The sequence below is a fragment of the Zingiber officinale genome, chromosome 4B, assembly GCF_018446385.1.
Source record: "Zingiber officinale cultivar Zhangliang chromosome 4B, Zo_v1.1, whole genome shotgun sequence".
Taxonomy (NCBI): Eukaryota; Viridiplantae; Streptophyta; class Magnoliopsida; order Zingiberales; family Zingiberaceae; genus Zingiber; species Zingiber officinale.
This window is the reverse complement of record NC_055993.1, coordinates 58,024,688-58,039,456: the sequence shown is the minus strand read 5'-3', so window position 1 is coordinate 58,039,456 and position 14,769 is coordinate 58,024,688. Positions and strand designations below refer to the sequence as shown.

Here is a 14,769-nt window from a genome sequence, read left to right as displayed (position 1 = left end):
ACACGGGAGGAGGCACAGCGGGCCGAGGGATTAGACTTCCAAGGTATCAGTGCACTTTATACATTTAGTGTAGACTCATTGATAGATACTGGTAGTTCTCATTCGTTCATCTCTCGGGTATCTTTGGATAAGATCGGGGAGTTACCTACACGCCGGCCACATGAGTTAGCAGTATCTGTACCATCTAAAGAGGTACTTATTATTAGCCAAGAAGTTCAAGAATGTTCTTTGGACTTTGATGGTCAGACCCTTGTGATGGATCTTCGTGTATGGGAAATGGTGGGATTTGACGTCATCCTGGGCTTAGATTGGATGGCTATAAACCATGCCATTTGTTGTTCAACGCACTTAGGTAGTAAATTTGGGGACCAAATTTTTATTAGTGGGGGAGAATGTAAGATATGATACCCAAACAGGCACTAAGTAATAGGATTATTGAGGAATAATCTTATTAGACTTTTTAGGATTTTTTAGAAATTTTTCTGGATTTAATCGGATCCTATATAACGAGTTTAAGAGGGGCGGATCGGTTAAGATAGATAAAGCCTGTTTGGAATACCCGGTGGTGGGAGTTAATTGAGAAGTCGATCTAGGGTTTGATTTAATATTTCCCTAAGTTATAAAATCCCTAATCACCGAACCCTTCTTTCTCAAAACCCCTCACACAGCCGATTCTCTTCGCGCCGAACCACCACCAAGCTTCTTCTCCCGAGCCCCTTGCGACACCGCTGGCTTCATCCTTCCCCTCTCCCTTGTCCCCGAGCCCTCACCCTTACCGATCTTCTTTCTCTCACGTGAGCACCAATTGGTTTCCCCTCTCGCGATTGCCTCACCAAAACCGCCGGCCCCTTTCTTCCTCGCGCGCGAGCACCGAAGCAAGCCGACGATCTCCTTCTTTACCTCACACGGGCACTAATCGACCTCCCTCCCGTGAGACCTCACGGACCACAACCGCCGGTCCTCTTCTCTCCGTGCTGTGCCCCTAACGGATTTGGTAAGTAATCTCTAATATGTAGGTGTGAGGTTAGTTGGCTAAGGATTTGGAACCTAGGGTTTTCTATTGGCCGATTGATTGAATGTGTCACGATTCAAGTTTGTTTTCCTTCCTTGATCTGGCTTCGTTCTGTGTTTCCTCTTGAGATTTTACCATGTAGTTTGGTTTTCTTGCTTCATTGGAAAAGATTTTGGTCTTGGATTGGTTCTGACCTGATGGATTTGGGGTTTGACTGCGACTGATATGTTGTTCTATTCATGGATTCACTGTGGGTTTTTCGTTGATGCACTTCGATAACGTTTCACCACTGTAGGTAGCAATGAAATTCTGCATGATTCCTTTTGATGAGATTCTATTCTATAGGCTGTTGCAGATTTTACGTGATTTCAAATTGATGTTGTCGAGGTTCAGGTTCTTTGGTTGGTTTGAATTCAAACTGATGTGTTTGGCTGCTTGTATAATTGATGCGATGACGATCCTGGAGTTTTGGTTTGTTTTCCCCGAAGTCCTCTTGCGTTTTCTGGATTTAGAAGTGACATTGTTTGAAATGAATTATTTTAGTGTTGTTTCTGCATGTGTTGGTTGTTGTAATCCTAGATAGAATTGAAGTGGTTTAAAATGGTTGTCATTGTGTTTTACCACTAGTGTTGGCTGTGAAGTTCTGGACAGATTCGAAGGGATAGGATTTAGTGTGGTTAGGTGGATGTGTCTACAATGTTTTCTTAAGAAACCTAAGTTAGGTTTGGGTTTAGCTAGATGTTGTTTATGGAATTAGCTAAATTGCATATCATGTGATTTACAGGACGTTGATTCGAGTCGAGCACTTTGACGTGAGCTAGTTTAGCACGATCAACAGAAAAAGGCGGGTACTTCTTGCTTTGTTTTCCTTTAGTACTTTGACCTTAGTGCATGAATTATTTTGGATAAGGACTGTTACCTTGACTTAACTCTTACTTTCCTGCGCTTGATACTTCCACGCAATCTTTGAGAAATTCGTTTCATATCTATGCAGTCTCTTGTTGTTGTCCATGATCAGTAGCAGATACTGATACCATGTTTATATGCTTTGATGGTTGCTTATTTATGTATGATGTTGAGCATGCTGGCTTCATGTAGCATACATGTTTCTGCTTATATATATGATGACTGTTACATTGTTCGCATCATGTCATTGCATGCATGCCGCATCCTTGGCCACTCGAGAGAGTGGTAGCTGGAGTTGATGTCGCTTGTCCTGTCGTGCCGCACTCGGCCACGCGTGGGTAGTGGTAGTTGGAGTTACGAGCAGCAGGGACCCCCCCTTCGCTGTGTAGCTAGTTAGCTACTCAGCACCTGTCCATCCGGTCACTCGCGGGAGTGGCGGCCTTTGGGTGGTACAGTTGTCATTGATCCGACCTCTCGACCATATAGGGGTCAAGGTGTAGAGAGGTGGGCAGGGTGACCATCCGTGCATACGTTGTTATTATGCCTGCTTTGGCTGCTGCTGTTTACTTATGTTATTAGTGCTTACTTATGCTGATGTGGTATATTTATGTTGTCGTTGTTTCTTGCTATTGTTCACTTATGCTGATATGCTGTCTTATGTTGAGATATGCTCTCGTTGTAGGCGGTTAGACCTTAGATTATTTATTGGAAATGTTTATATGTCTTACACATTACCTCTGTAGTTACGAGCAGTATTGTAGCAGGTTAATACCATTTCTGACCTCCTATATCTAGCCTAGGATATGATCTCAGGTATGAGCATTTGTTTGGTTTTATTATAGTATCTGCTATTTCTTTTATGAGACTGTATACTCTTGGCTCACTTTCTAGTTATATGTTATGTTCATGCACTATCTCTTTCCTTACCCGCTGAGTTCCAATACTCACCACCTCGCAAATTGGTTTTCTTTCGTCAGGTAACAGATAGATGAGTCAGGGATGCTTGGAGAGATGTCGGCTGCCAGTCCTGGGTCCTACGTCACACTCGAGGATAGTTTTCGTTTTAGTTTTGTTATCGTTTGGGGTGGTATATTAATTTTTGTGTATTTTGTTTTTTCAATAAGTCGATGTGAATTTTGGGTCAAGTCTGTGATGACAGGTATTTTTGTTAGTGTCGTTGTTGGTTTTACGTTCGTAGCGTTTTATGTCTTCCGCTGCTGTGTGTTTTGGATTCAGCCGTGTAGGCTTATTAAACTGCGTAGTTTATTTCATTTTTATCCAGCCGGGTAGGCTGAGTATATTAAACTGTGTGTTATGTTGTTTATATTTTGTATATATATTCCAGCCGAGTTTGGCTGAGGTATATTTTGTATGTAGTAATGCTTCAGATTGTCACCCGTACAGGGGAGATGCTGCCGAAATTTCTTCGGACAGGGACTCCTTTGGGGCGTGGCAATTATCATATATAACAAGCTTTAGTTATCTATAAACATGAAAGCAAAAACATAAATAAAGTAAGAGGTATTCTTACTTGGAATCTGTAGGTTCAATGCTGATGTGCGTGTGGAGGAAGTATGTGACTTGCTCTGATACCACTCTGTAACGCCCCGCCTCCTACTGTCTAGGCTGTGAGGCCGGGGGTTACGTTCATTATGCTAAGCTAAACTATTTTGGGCGGAAAAACTGAACTAATTTAAAACTCTCTACTATTTGCTATGAAATCGGGAATTCTATGTTCAGAGTACACTTCCAAGGTTGTACAAATGCTAAAGAAGGAAACTTAACTTTCTATTTGGTCAAAAACCTGACATTAGACACTTCTAGCTGAAATCAGACATTCCAATCGATCGGCTGATCGATTGTAGTTGTCTGATCGATCCACTAATCGATTCAACATGCTACTGTGCACGGGGTCAATTCTGGATCTATCGACTGATCGATCCAGCCTGGCCAATCGATCCAGAGATCGATTCAGGAGCTCTCTGTTTGCGGGAGCAATTTCCCGATCGATCGGCTGATCGATCCATGGCCGATCGATCAACTGATCGATTCATCAGCTTTCTGTACACGGCAGATCGCTTCCTAATCAATCGGTTGATCGATTGAGGGTTCCTCAATCGACCAGCTGATCGATCCCATAGTGTTCTGTACGCGGGGACTTCTTCTAATCGATCGGCTGATCGATTGAGGACTGCTCAATTGATCGGCTGATCGATTGGGTTTCTGATTTCTGCAAAAATCAGACCCAACCTCGTACCGAACCTTCAGAAATTCAACTACAAACACAACACTAATACTAGGCATGTCATTACTCATGGTTAGCTATCTAATATCCAGACAACAAGTAATCTAAGCATAACATTCATAATTCAGGACACCCAAATAACTAAAAGTGCGGAAAAGTAACGTTATAAGAAATACTAAGTTCTTAAATCTGCTAGTTTCCCCAAAGATCTTCATTCCACGTTCCTTCTCACACACATCTCGTCGCATTGTCCTCCAGCCTCCGCTAATCCATCTTCCTTTTACCTATATCTGCAGTATAAGGAAAATGAAACTATAAGCTTGGGAGCTTAGTAAGAAACCATCTACCTCACAAAACATGCATTCGAGGAAATCATGCTTTCAAAAGATGCTATTCGAAATATATGCTAATGATCATGCTGAAAAGGCTAAAAACATGGCATATCGACAAATTGATCATGCTAAACAAATACTGAACAAAAGCTATTCATTGTATCGACAAGCTAACTAAATCAAAGCTAGGCTGTATTCACATATCTTGTTGTGAAGTTTGAAAACTATTTTCATAAGTAGATAAAAATACTAAACATGCTGCTGATGGACCCGGCAACTGTACTTGCTATGCGCGCATCCCTGACTAGACCCGAGGTTGCAAGTCCCGAATCTAGTAGGGTTACTAGGTTATCTAAACCTAGGGACGACTATGGGAGCCCAACCTATGGACAACTGAAGTCCAGTACAGTGCCACTGATAAAGTAAAATACTGATTCATAGCTAATATATCTTATCTTGGTCTTACTAGGTTATCTGAACCTAGAGCTAGGTTATCTGAACCTAGAGGTGACTATGGGAGCCCACCCATTGGACCGTAGTCCCATGTAAATGGGAGCAAGGCTATGTATGCTATTTAAAAATTCAACTATGACATTTAACTGAACTACTAAAATGCCTACTGTAGCGTATAACTGTACTAGGCATTTTATCGAGCACCTACCGTGCTCTAATTCTGCATATGGCTGCACTAAGGGTATAAAAGCTAACTAAGAACATAAAAGCATACAATTAGCTACTTATACTGCATGTGAGGGGTTACTCACTTCCTGCGCTAAGTTTTCTTACAATCCGATCGCTAGATTTCCGGAGAAGAAGATCTCTTCGATGGTCTTCTTACGTCTACGCGTTCTTCTCGCGGAGAGGAACGTCCTCGTGCCGGAGTTGTCGCCGGAAAGTGCTCCTACGACCCTAGGGATGGAACCCTAGGTTTCCTTGGGCTTGGCGTGAAGAAGAAGGTGCGGGAGAAGAGAGGGGGCGGCGTGTGAGGGTGAGGGAAAAGTTGTCGTTTAGAAAATAATAATTCCTCTCTTAATTCCCTATTTATATTAAGTGGTAAATATGACCTAACTCAATCATAAATATAATTGTTCCCCTCTTCTTTCAGCACACCCCTGCTGGGCCCCTTGGTTACTAAAGTCATCTATAGGTCATGGAGTCTAATAGGTCTCGGGTTCAATTCCCGCTTAGGCCGTTTTACGTTTTTATTTAATTTTGCTACTTCTGCTATTCCAAAAATTCTGTAAAAATATTCTAAAATTCTAGAAAAAATAATAGAATATTTCTAAAATTAATTTGAGAATTTTCAGGCGTTACAATATCATTTCCAATAAGAAGTATGTCATCTACATACAAGATGAGAAAGATAATTGTACTCCCACTAATCCTCTTGTACACACAAGGTTCATCTTCATTCTTTATGAAACCAAACATTTTGATCACATCATTGAATCAAAGATTTCAACTTCTTGAATCTTGCTTTAAACCATAAATGGACCTTTGCAACTTACATACCTTTCCAACATTCTTTAGATCTACAAAACCCTCAAGTAATATTATGTACACATCCTTGAGTAAATTTTCATTCAGAAATAGAATTTTGACATCCATCTTCTAGATCTCATAATTATGGTAAACTACAATAGCAAGTATGATCCGAATAAACTTAAGTATTGCAACTGGTAAAAAGGTTTCATCATAGTCTGTATCATAAATCTACTTGAATCATTTAGCTACCAATCACTCTTATAAGTATGCATATGAACATCTATACCAATCTTTCTCTTAAAGATACACTTACACCCAATGGATTTGATCTCTTCAGGTGGATCAACCAAAGTTCATACTTGGTTAGTGTATATGGATTCCATTTCAGACCTCATGACCTCTAGCTATTTCTCAGAATCTGGGCTCATGATAGCTTCCTGATAAGATATAGGCTCATTGAGATCAACAAGCATTACATCACTATAGTTAAACAAGAGAAAAGAATATCTCTCAGGTTGATAACGTACCCTATCAAATTTGTGTAGAACTTGTCATACTTGAATAGGTTGTTGCTCCACAATTCTTTGTGGTGTAACAGATTCATAATCCACAACATTTGGTGGTGTCTATTCAATTTCCATCAAGGTCTCATTGCTAGCTTATGTATCTCAAATTTTTTCAAGATCGACTTTACTCCTACTAGCTCTTCTAGAAATAAATTCTCTTTCTAGAAAAATATCACTTTTGGCAACAAACACTTTACCTTGTGTAGGGTTTTTAAAGTAATATCTGAAACATCCCTAGATTTTTCCTCAAGTTTTTTTTTCACTATCCTCTCGTCATCTACTGTGTAGATAAGCATAGTACAATCATACCCAGAAGAACTATCTTAACCAATGAAAATGACTGCATCGAACAAGAGTTTAATGAATAAGGACAATAATTCCCAAACATCCCTCTTTACAAATAATAAAAAAAAATCTTTCACAATGAAATCAGTATGCTCTACACTCCTAGACTTCAGACAGTACCATGCGTCCATCCCGCCTCCTCGTCTACTCCGTCCGTAATACCTTCCGTAATATCTTGAGAGTCATCTCCACCTGTAAAGTAGACATCATGAGTCTACGACCTAGCAAGCACAAACCAATATGAATAAAAGAACATCCATGAAGTAATAGAAATAGAAACTAGAAGCCAGCAGGAAACATAACCCAACTACAGTAAAGCAAATAAAGATATACAATGCATAAGTGATCTTATATAGCTAATAGGGTGAATATGTCACATATCCGGTAACCATTATTAGAGCCAGTCAATAGTTCCATGACCCTAGAGGTACCTCCTAGGAGAACATGCAGTTATTTAGCCGAAGCTAACAATAAATTATAGTTTCAATCATAAATTACAGTATAATCATGTTTTGGAAGGGCCCTCCCCGAAGTTCATCCCGGGTCACCCAACCCATACTGTCACCACATATGCTCATACCCATCCAATTAGCTACATAAAACTTAACCTACTCATAATATAACTATGTCATTAACTCGTTTCATAACAATCTGTAGCCATGTCATTTCATAAGACCATTTCTTATCCAATTTGAATATAACTCAAGTATGACACAAAATAGGTTCTTAACTCATTTGTAACAAATTAGCTTAAAGCAAGTGTTAATATCTGAGTACTTAAAAGGAAATAAATACAACACCTTCAGTAGATAACAAACCAATCGGAAAAATCCACTTGAATTTTTATCACAAAGTGCAAACTCGAAAGAATTCCAAATGCCATTGATTTGTTCTTTCCCAACAGAACCCACTAACCAAGAAAAATGACCAAAATCCAAGTATGCAACACAATCCTCATAGTAAATACCCAATCATCAAAACAAAATCTGATCTGAAAACTTTAACCACAGTCAACACCAGAATTAAACACAATGAAAAACCATTTAACTACTTCATTTCTGTCTCAAAACAGTCTAGCATTTCCATAAGCAAGGAGTTAATCCAAAACCATCGGCATTCTATCCATAATTTACATAAACTTCAAAAGGATACAAAACATCCATCAGCCAATCAAAACACCAAGATATTTGTTTCCCGATCATAAGTGGTCAAAAGAAAACCGAGCAAAACCAAAGACACTGTCCTAGGCTCAAGAAAAAAACCTGACACAACAGAACGACAATCGATTATGATCAAAATCACCACAATCATGGCAACTCGGTAAAGCTAAACATGAGGTGAAGCGACAACAGGACGAGTTCTTATAATCTATGAAAATCCAGTGGAAACGCATCAACAAGCACAGCATAAAACATTCTGCCCAAAACATTATGAAACAATGGAATGAGCACAGCATCAACGGACTGATTCCACACCAACATAATCTGTTCAACACTTCTAAAGAGATAGAACCAACAAAAGCATCTTCGTTCAAGGCTTGAACACTACTACCATGAGTCCGAAATCTTCATGAACCAAAAAGGAAACAAAACAAATCAAAACTACACTTATCTGTCCAGAATCCAGGAAATTAGTAGGAGGAACATGAGCAGCTTCGATCAAAATCCAACTATCCAGCGAATCGATCAAAAATTTGGAAGTAAAACCAAAAACCATCACCGACTCACCCTTAATAAGCATAATTACCAAACCGAAACCCAATCAATCAGAGCAATACCAAATACCAGACAGTTCATAAACTCATTGAAATCATGTATCCATAATTCCATCAACCGATCACAGCCAATGAAGTAAAGCCGAGTGCATCAACCATCCATCCTACATAAACCCGATTTCAAGATGCGTATGGAGAAAGGAAACACCGACATTCCGATCAAAATAAACTGAAAACATGCTTGAGTCATTCATTGGCAGAAATGAAATAGAGCAAAACATTACCCATCAACTTGAATACTCCCAAAACCCCACCGTTAGACAAGAGAAGCAGGGCAGCCGCAACACCAAAATGAAATTCAAAATCCAAGCTTCAAGACAAGTTCGAGATCTTCATTTGAATAGGACCAAAACAACTGACGACCTCAAAGAATTCACACAACGCCTCAAATCCTTGGTGGAACTCTGGAGAGTCTTCATAGAGTAAAGCTAGATCATTCCATAATCAAATCACAACTAGTTTTCCATTCAGCGTCCCATATAGGCATTTAATTGAGCAAGATTGTCGCGGAAAACTCAAATCACGTTTCAATCCACCAATCGCATTCCAATCCGGCATTTTAGCAAACAGATATCATACAGAAAGCTCGAAACATCAACACCACAGAGCCATTCACAGTCAAGCGAAAACCACGAGATTCACCAAAAAGAACGATCCACCCGAGCAATAACATCAACGGAAACCAAGCCGAACCAAAATCTACAAAGAAATCAAACCAAACTATAGGATAGAAACCATTCCGAAGAACATCTCACACCTCTAAGTTTCCTACCTCCTTACCTCACATATCTCGCACAAACATAAGGGTTTGAACTTGCCTTTCTTCGCCTCTTGCCACTGTCGAAAGCGCTCGCCCACTCTCGTGCCAGTTGAGGTGGATGGAGACCTCTGCGTCCTCCCTGAGGTCGTCGTCATCGGATGATGCTTGGCCGGAACTCAAGTCGTCGGGAAGAACTTGGTCGAAGTGGTGGAGCTTGGGAGAAATGAAGGAGACGACGATTTCGTGTACAGTGGAGTGAATGTAAGTTTCACAATTCTTTCTCAGTCTATATCATATATGGTATCTTAATGAGAGCTTTAGACGGAATGTAGTTAAGTGTGAAAGTAGTCATCTTTAGAGCATATCTCTAGAAAAAAGTAGGAAGATATGTTTGACTCATCATTGTTCGTACCATATCTAATAAAGTACAATTTCTCCTCTTTGATACATCAATCCACTGTGGTATTCCAAGCGGAGTGAGTTAAGATATGATCCAAACTAAATAATATGGTCACGAAACTCTTGGCTAAGATATTCTTCATCTCGATCTGATTGAAACATCTTAATATGCTTTCCAAGTTGGTTTTATACTTCATTTTTGAATTCCTTGAACTTTTCAAATGATTTAAACTTGTGTTTCATGAAATACACATAGACATATCTATTAAAATCATCAGTAAAAGTAATAAAATATTGATAGCCTCCTCTAGCTACTATATTGAAGGGGTTGTAAACATTAGTATGTATGAGTCCTAACAAATCATTAGTTTTTTCGCTGTGTCCACTAAAAGGAGTCTTTGTTATCTTGCCTAGTAGATAAGATTCGCATGCATCATATGATTCAAAATCAAATGAGTCTAAAAGTCCATCCTTATGGAATTATGATATGTGATTCTCATTTATGTGACCTAAGTGATAATATTAAAGATATATTTGATTTAAATCATTAGATTTGAACTGTTTTGTATTTATGTTATAGATTGAGTTTTCAAAGTCTAGAATATAGAGTACATTCAGAAGATGTGCAATATAATATAATATTTTATTTAAATAAATAGAATAATATTTGTCCTTTATTAAAAATGAGAATCCTTTCTTATCCAAATAAAAGATAGAGATAATGCTCTTAGTTAAGGCAGACACATAAAAGCACTCTTCAAGTTCTAAAACAAGCCTAATGGGCAAATATAAGGAATATGTTCCTAGAATTATAATAGCAACTCTTATGTCATTGCCTACTCGTAGGTCCACTTCACTCTTTGTTAATGATCTACTCTTTCTGAGACCTTGCACATTCATACAAATGTGATATCCATGAATAAGAAATAGATAGATTGACTTATATAATATATATATATACCTAAGGCAGAAGTCTCAATTCTCTTCCTTTTTACTTCCGTGAGGTACAACTTGTAGCTCCTCTTCCAGTGTTCGGTCTCACCATAGTGAAAGCAGGTTCCTTCCTTAGCCTCCCTACCTTTAGGTTTCAATGCATGAGACTTGGCCTTACTTTTGGCTTGGGTCTTACCCTTACCTTTGGTTTGTTGTTTGCCCTTATCCTTTTGCACCATCAAAATGGTACTAGACTTTGCCTTCTTAAGGTTGAGTTCAGCAGTTTTCAACATACTTAACATCTTAGGCAACAATTTATCAATTTTATTAATGTTATAGTTCATAACAAATTAATTCTAACCTTCTAGCAACGATTGTAGAACAAGGTCAATGGTCAATTCTTGGCCCAATAAAAATCTCAATCTTTCAAGGTTCCCAATATACTTAATCATTTTAAGTACATGAGTTCCTACGGGACTTCTTGCATCTTTCATTGAAACAAGGTTTTGGATATCTCAAACCTCTCATGCCTTGTCTACCCCTGATATAGTTGTTTAAGATGTGCAACCATATCATAAGCATCCATGTTCTCATGTTGCTTTTGAAGCTCAGAGTTCATGGTTACAAGTATAAGGCATGACGCATCTAATGCATTATCTTGATACTTCTTATAAGCATCCTTATTAGCACGAGTAGTAGTGGTGGCAGGTGGTTCAGGAATAACTTGCTCTATGATGTACAATTTTCTTTCTTGCTTGAGGACAATTCTCAAGTTTTTATTCTAGTCTAGGAAATTACCTCCATTGAGCTTGTCCTTATCGAGGACAGATCCTAAAGAGAGAGTATTCAATGTATTAGACAACATTGTGATCTACAACAAGGAATATAGAAATAAGTATTGGGTTTGCGAGGTTGCAAACATAGTCCCACATTGAAAACACATGGAAAAGATCATGAGTTTATAAAGAGAAAAGATATCTCCATTGGCATGAGGTCTTTTGGGTAGAGCCCAAGAGCAAAACCATGAGGGCTTAGGCCCAAAGTAGATAATACCATACCATTGTGGAGATATCTAAATTCATTTCGGTCCTACAATTGGTATCAGATCCCGGACTACCAGAAGGCTTAACCGCCGACTGTGCACAAGAGCTATGGTCTGATTGAGCCATGCAGGTACAATATTGACCTTGAACAAAGAAAATGGGGGCTCTTATGTTAAGTTCAAGAGGACCAAATACTAGGCAAGAGGTCCTAGTAGGTCAGGTGGACCGAGGGGCAGGAAGACTTGGTGGATTGAGGATCGGATGTGGGAAGCCTGTGGTCCTTTGTTTGAGGGGGGGGATTGTTGGGTTTGTGAGGTTACAAACATAGTCCCACATTGAAAACACATGAGAAAGATCATGAGTTTATAAAGAGAAAAGATATTTCCATTGACATGAGGCCTTTTGGGTAGAGCCCAAGAGCAAAATCATGAGGGGTTAGACCGAAAGTGGACAATATCATATCATTATGGAGATATCTAAATTCTTTTCAATCCTACAATAAGTATCATATTTCAATCATTTAATTAGGCCCTAAATTAAATGATTCTCCCACTAAATTGTATAGCCTGGTAGGAGCAAGTTGTTAGTCCCTTTAGAGGCCGGCAAGAGGGGAGGGGTGAATTGTCCTATAAAAAAAACACAAACCTTTCTCGGATATTCAACTAATTCAAAAGAACTTGTAATCAAAATAAAGAGACTAATAAAATGCAAATCAGACACAGAGGTTTACTTGGTTTGCAATAAGGGGATTGCTAATCCAAGGAAAGTAAGCGCACTATCTGATGATCTCCTTCGGCGGAGTAGCCTCTTTACAGCGTTGACAGCACAAATAAAAGAAACAGAAATGAAAGCACAGAGAAAACTGATTACAAGTGAGTTAAATGATCTGTGCAAACCAGTGCTATATTTATAGCACTGGTCGGGATGCCCCGAAGGGTTTCGGGCGCCTTGGGGGGATAAAATTTTATCTCCCAACGTTCAGATCGAGTTTGACTCGATCTGGTCAATTTCTCTGGTCCGGGCGCCCGGAAGGGTTCCTGGCGCCGGAATGGTTCCGGGCGCCTCGAGCCCTAAAGTCAACAGAGGTTGACTTTTTCGTCTCCGGTTCAGCTCGTCTCGGTTCGGGTCTTGTTCGCTCTGACTCCGCTAGCTTGGGTGATCTTGGCCATCCGGAATAGGGCTCACCCGAACCCAAGTTCCGACCTTTTTCTCGAGAAGCCTTCCTTCCCGATTTCTCGTCCCTCGAAAGCTGCGCACATTCTTCTTGTTCACCGGTGTACTCTTATGTGGTCATCTCGTCCCTCAGACGCATCGAGCCCGTCGGCTCTCTCCCCGTGCCGTCCTTCTCGCTAGCCGCGTCTTCCGCTCGACTTCCTGTGTTCATAAGCTCCTGCACTCTTAGACATAAGGGTTAGACAAAACATGACCTAACTTAACTTGTTTGATCACATCAAAATACCCTGGGGTTCCAACAATCTCCCTCTTTTTGATGTGAACAACCCAAGTTAAGTTAGGGTAAAACAAATGCAATAAAAATAATTAATATGTAAATAAGTCCAAGATTTGTCAATTCAACAAATATTATATACCTCCCCCTAGACTTAACATACTTCTCCCCCTTTGATCACATTAAAAAAAATTGGGATTCCTACACAAGTCTAAGGTTAAAATTTAACTTTAAAAAAATGAAGTTAGTAATTTTTTTTTAAAGTTTTGTAAAAATTCTAAGGAATCAAATTTTAAACATTTTCTTAACATTAATTTTCTAAGGTAAAAATGTGCCACAGAATTAGCTTTTCTAAAAAAAATTGAAAAACTTATGTTAGAGAAACTGTGATAATTTTTCAAGGATTTTAAGTGTTTGTAAATATTTCTAAGTAGAACAATAATTTTTCTACAAAATTTTGTGCAACAGAATAGATACCTAAAAAAAATCTTTAAGTAAAAAAAATGGCAAAAAAAATTTCCAAGTTTTTTGAAAATATGAATATTTTTGAATATATTTTCTAAAACAAATTGAATAACTCTTTTAAAGCATTATTTGCAACAGAAAAAATTTTCTAAGTTAAACAAAAATTTTCAAAACAAATGTTTAAAAACTTTAAAGTATTATTTAACTCTAACTTTAATACTTTTTCAGAAAGTTAATTAAATATTTGATTTCAGTATTTTGGCTTCCAAGTCGTGGCGAGGCACTAGGCCTTCTTGGTTATTGGAGCAATAACCACTTCCTTAGACAAAGCCTCATAAAGAAACTATCTGTTTAACTTTCTCGCTGAAAAATGCTAAGTTTAATTTTAAATTCAAGTTAAACATATTTTCGAAACCCAATAGAGGTTCCTACCTACAGGGTTAATCAAGTATTTCCTAGGTATATAGGCTTTTGATATTTTTCTAATTTAACTTTGGTGAAACCTATAGTACCAGTTTAGTCCTCTATAATTTTTAAAAGTAGAAATATTTGTACCGTTAGACTTTTTCAATATTTCTATTTCTTCTTTTAGTTTTTCATTTTCAATTTTTAATTTATCAAAATCCTCTATAAGACATGATTTTGCCAAAATTCTTTTTGTTTCTAAAATTTCATTTTCTAATTTGGTATTTTTATTTTCTAATTTATACATGGATTTTTCCATAGAGTTAATTCCAAAGTAAAGTTGATCAGGGGGTAAGAGGTAGACCTCACTTACCATATCAGACTTGAAGCCTGAATTTCCCCCTGCTTCGCTGCTTTCATCTGAGGTCGCTCCCCCTTCATCGATGCTGGGTTCTGATGTGCTTTGCCCTTCGTAACTTGCCATCAGTGCTAGCCCGTCATATTCTTGAATCTCGGACTCAAATGATGAAGCGTCGTCCCAAGTAGCTTTTAGGTTCTTATGCTTCTTGGGAATCTTGCCTTTGTCCTTCTTTAGTTCTGGGCAATCCTCTTTTAGGTGTCCTTCCTTTTGACACTGGTAGCAACGCATCCT

General features: G+C 38.6%; 1 long non-coding RNA gene across 1 annotated transcript; it reads right to left on the bottom strand.

The window, feature by feature from the left end:
• Positions 1-6,902: 6,902 nt before the first annotated feature.
• LOC121975082 lies at positions 6,903-9,322 on the bottom strand. The gene is made up of 2 exons (XR_006110232.1): positions 8,890-9,322; positions 6,903-7,083 (listed from the first exon to the last, which is right to left on the bottom strand). It is a non-coding gene; the product is annotated as an uncharacterized LOC121975082 (long non-coding RNA).
• Positions 9,323-14,769: the final 5,447 nt, after the last annotated feature.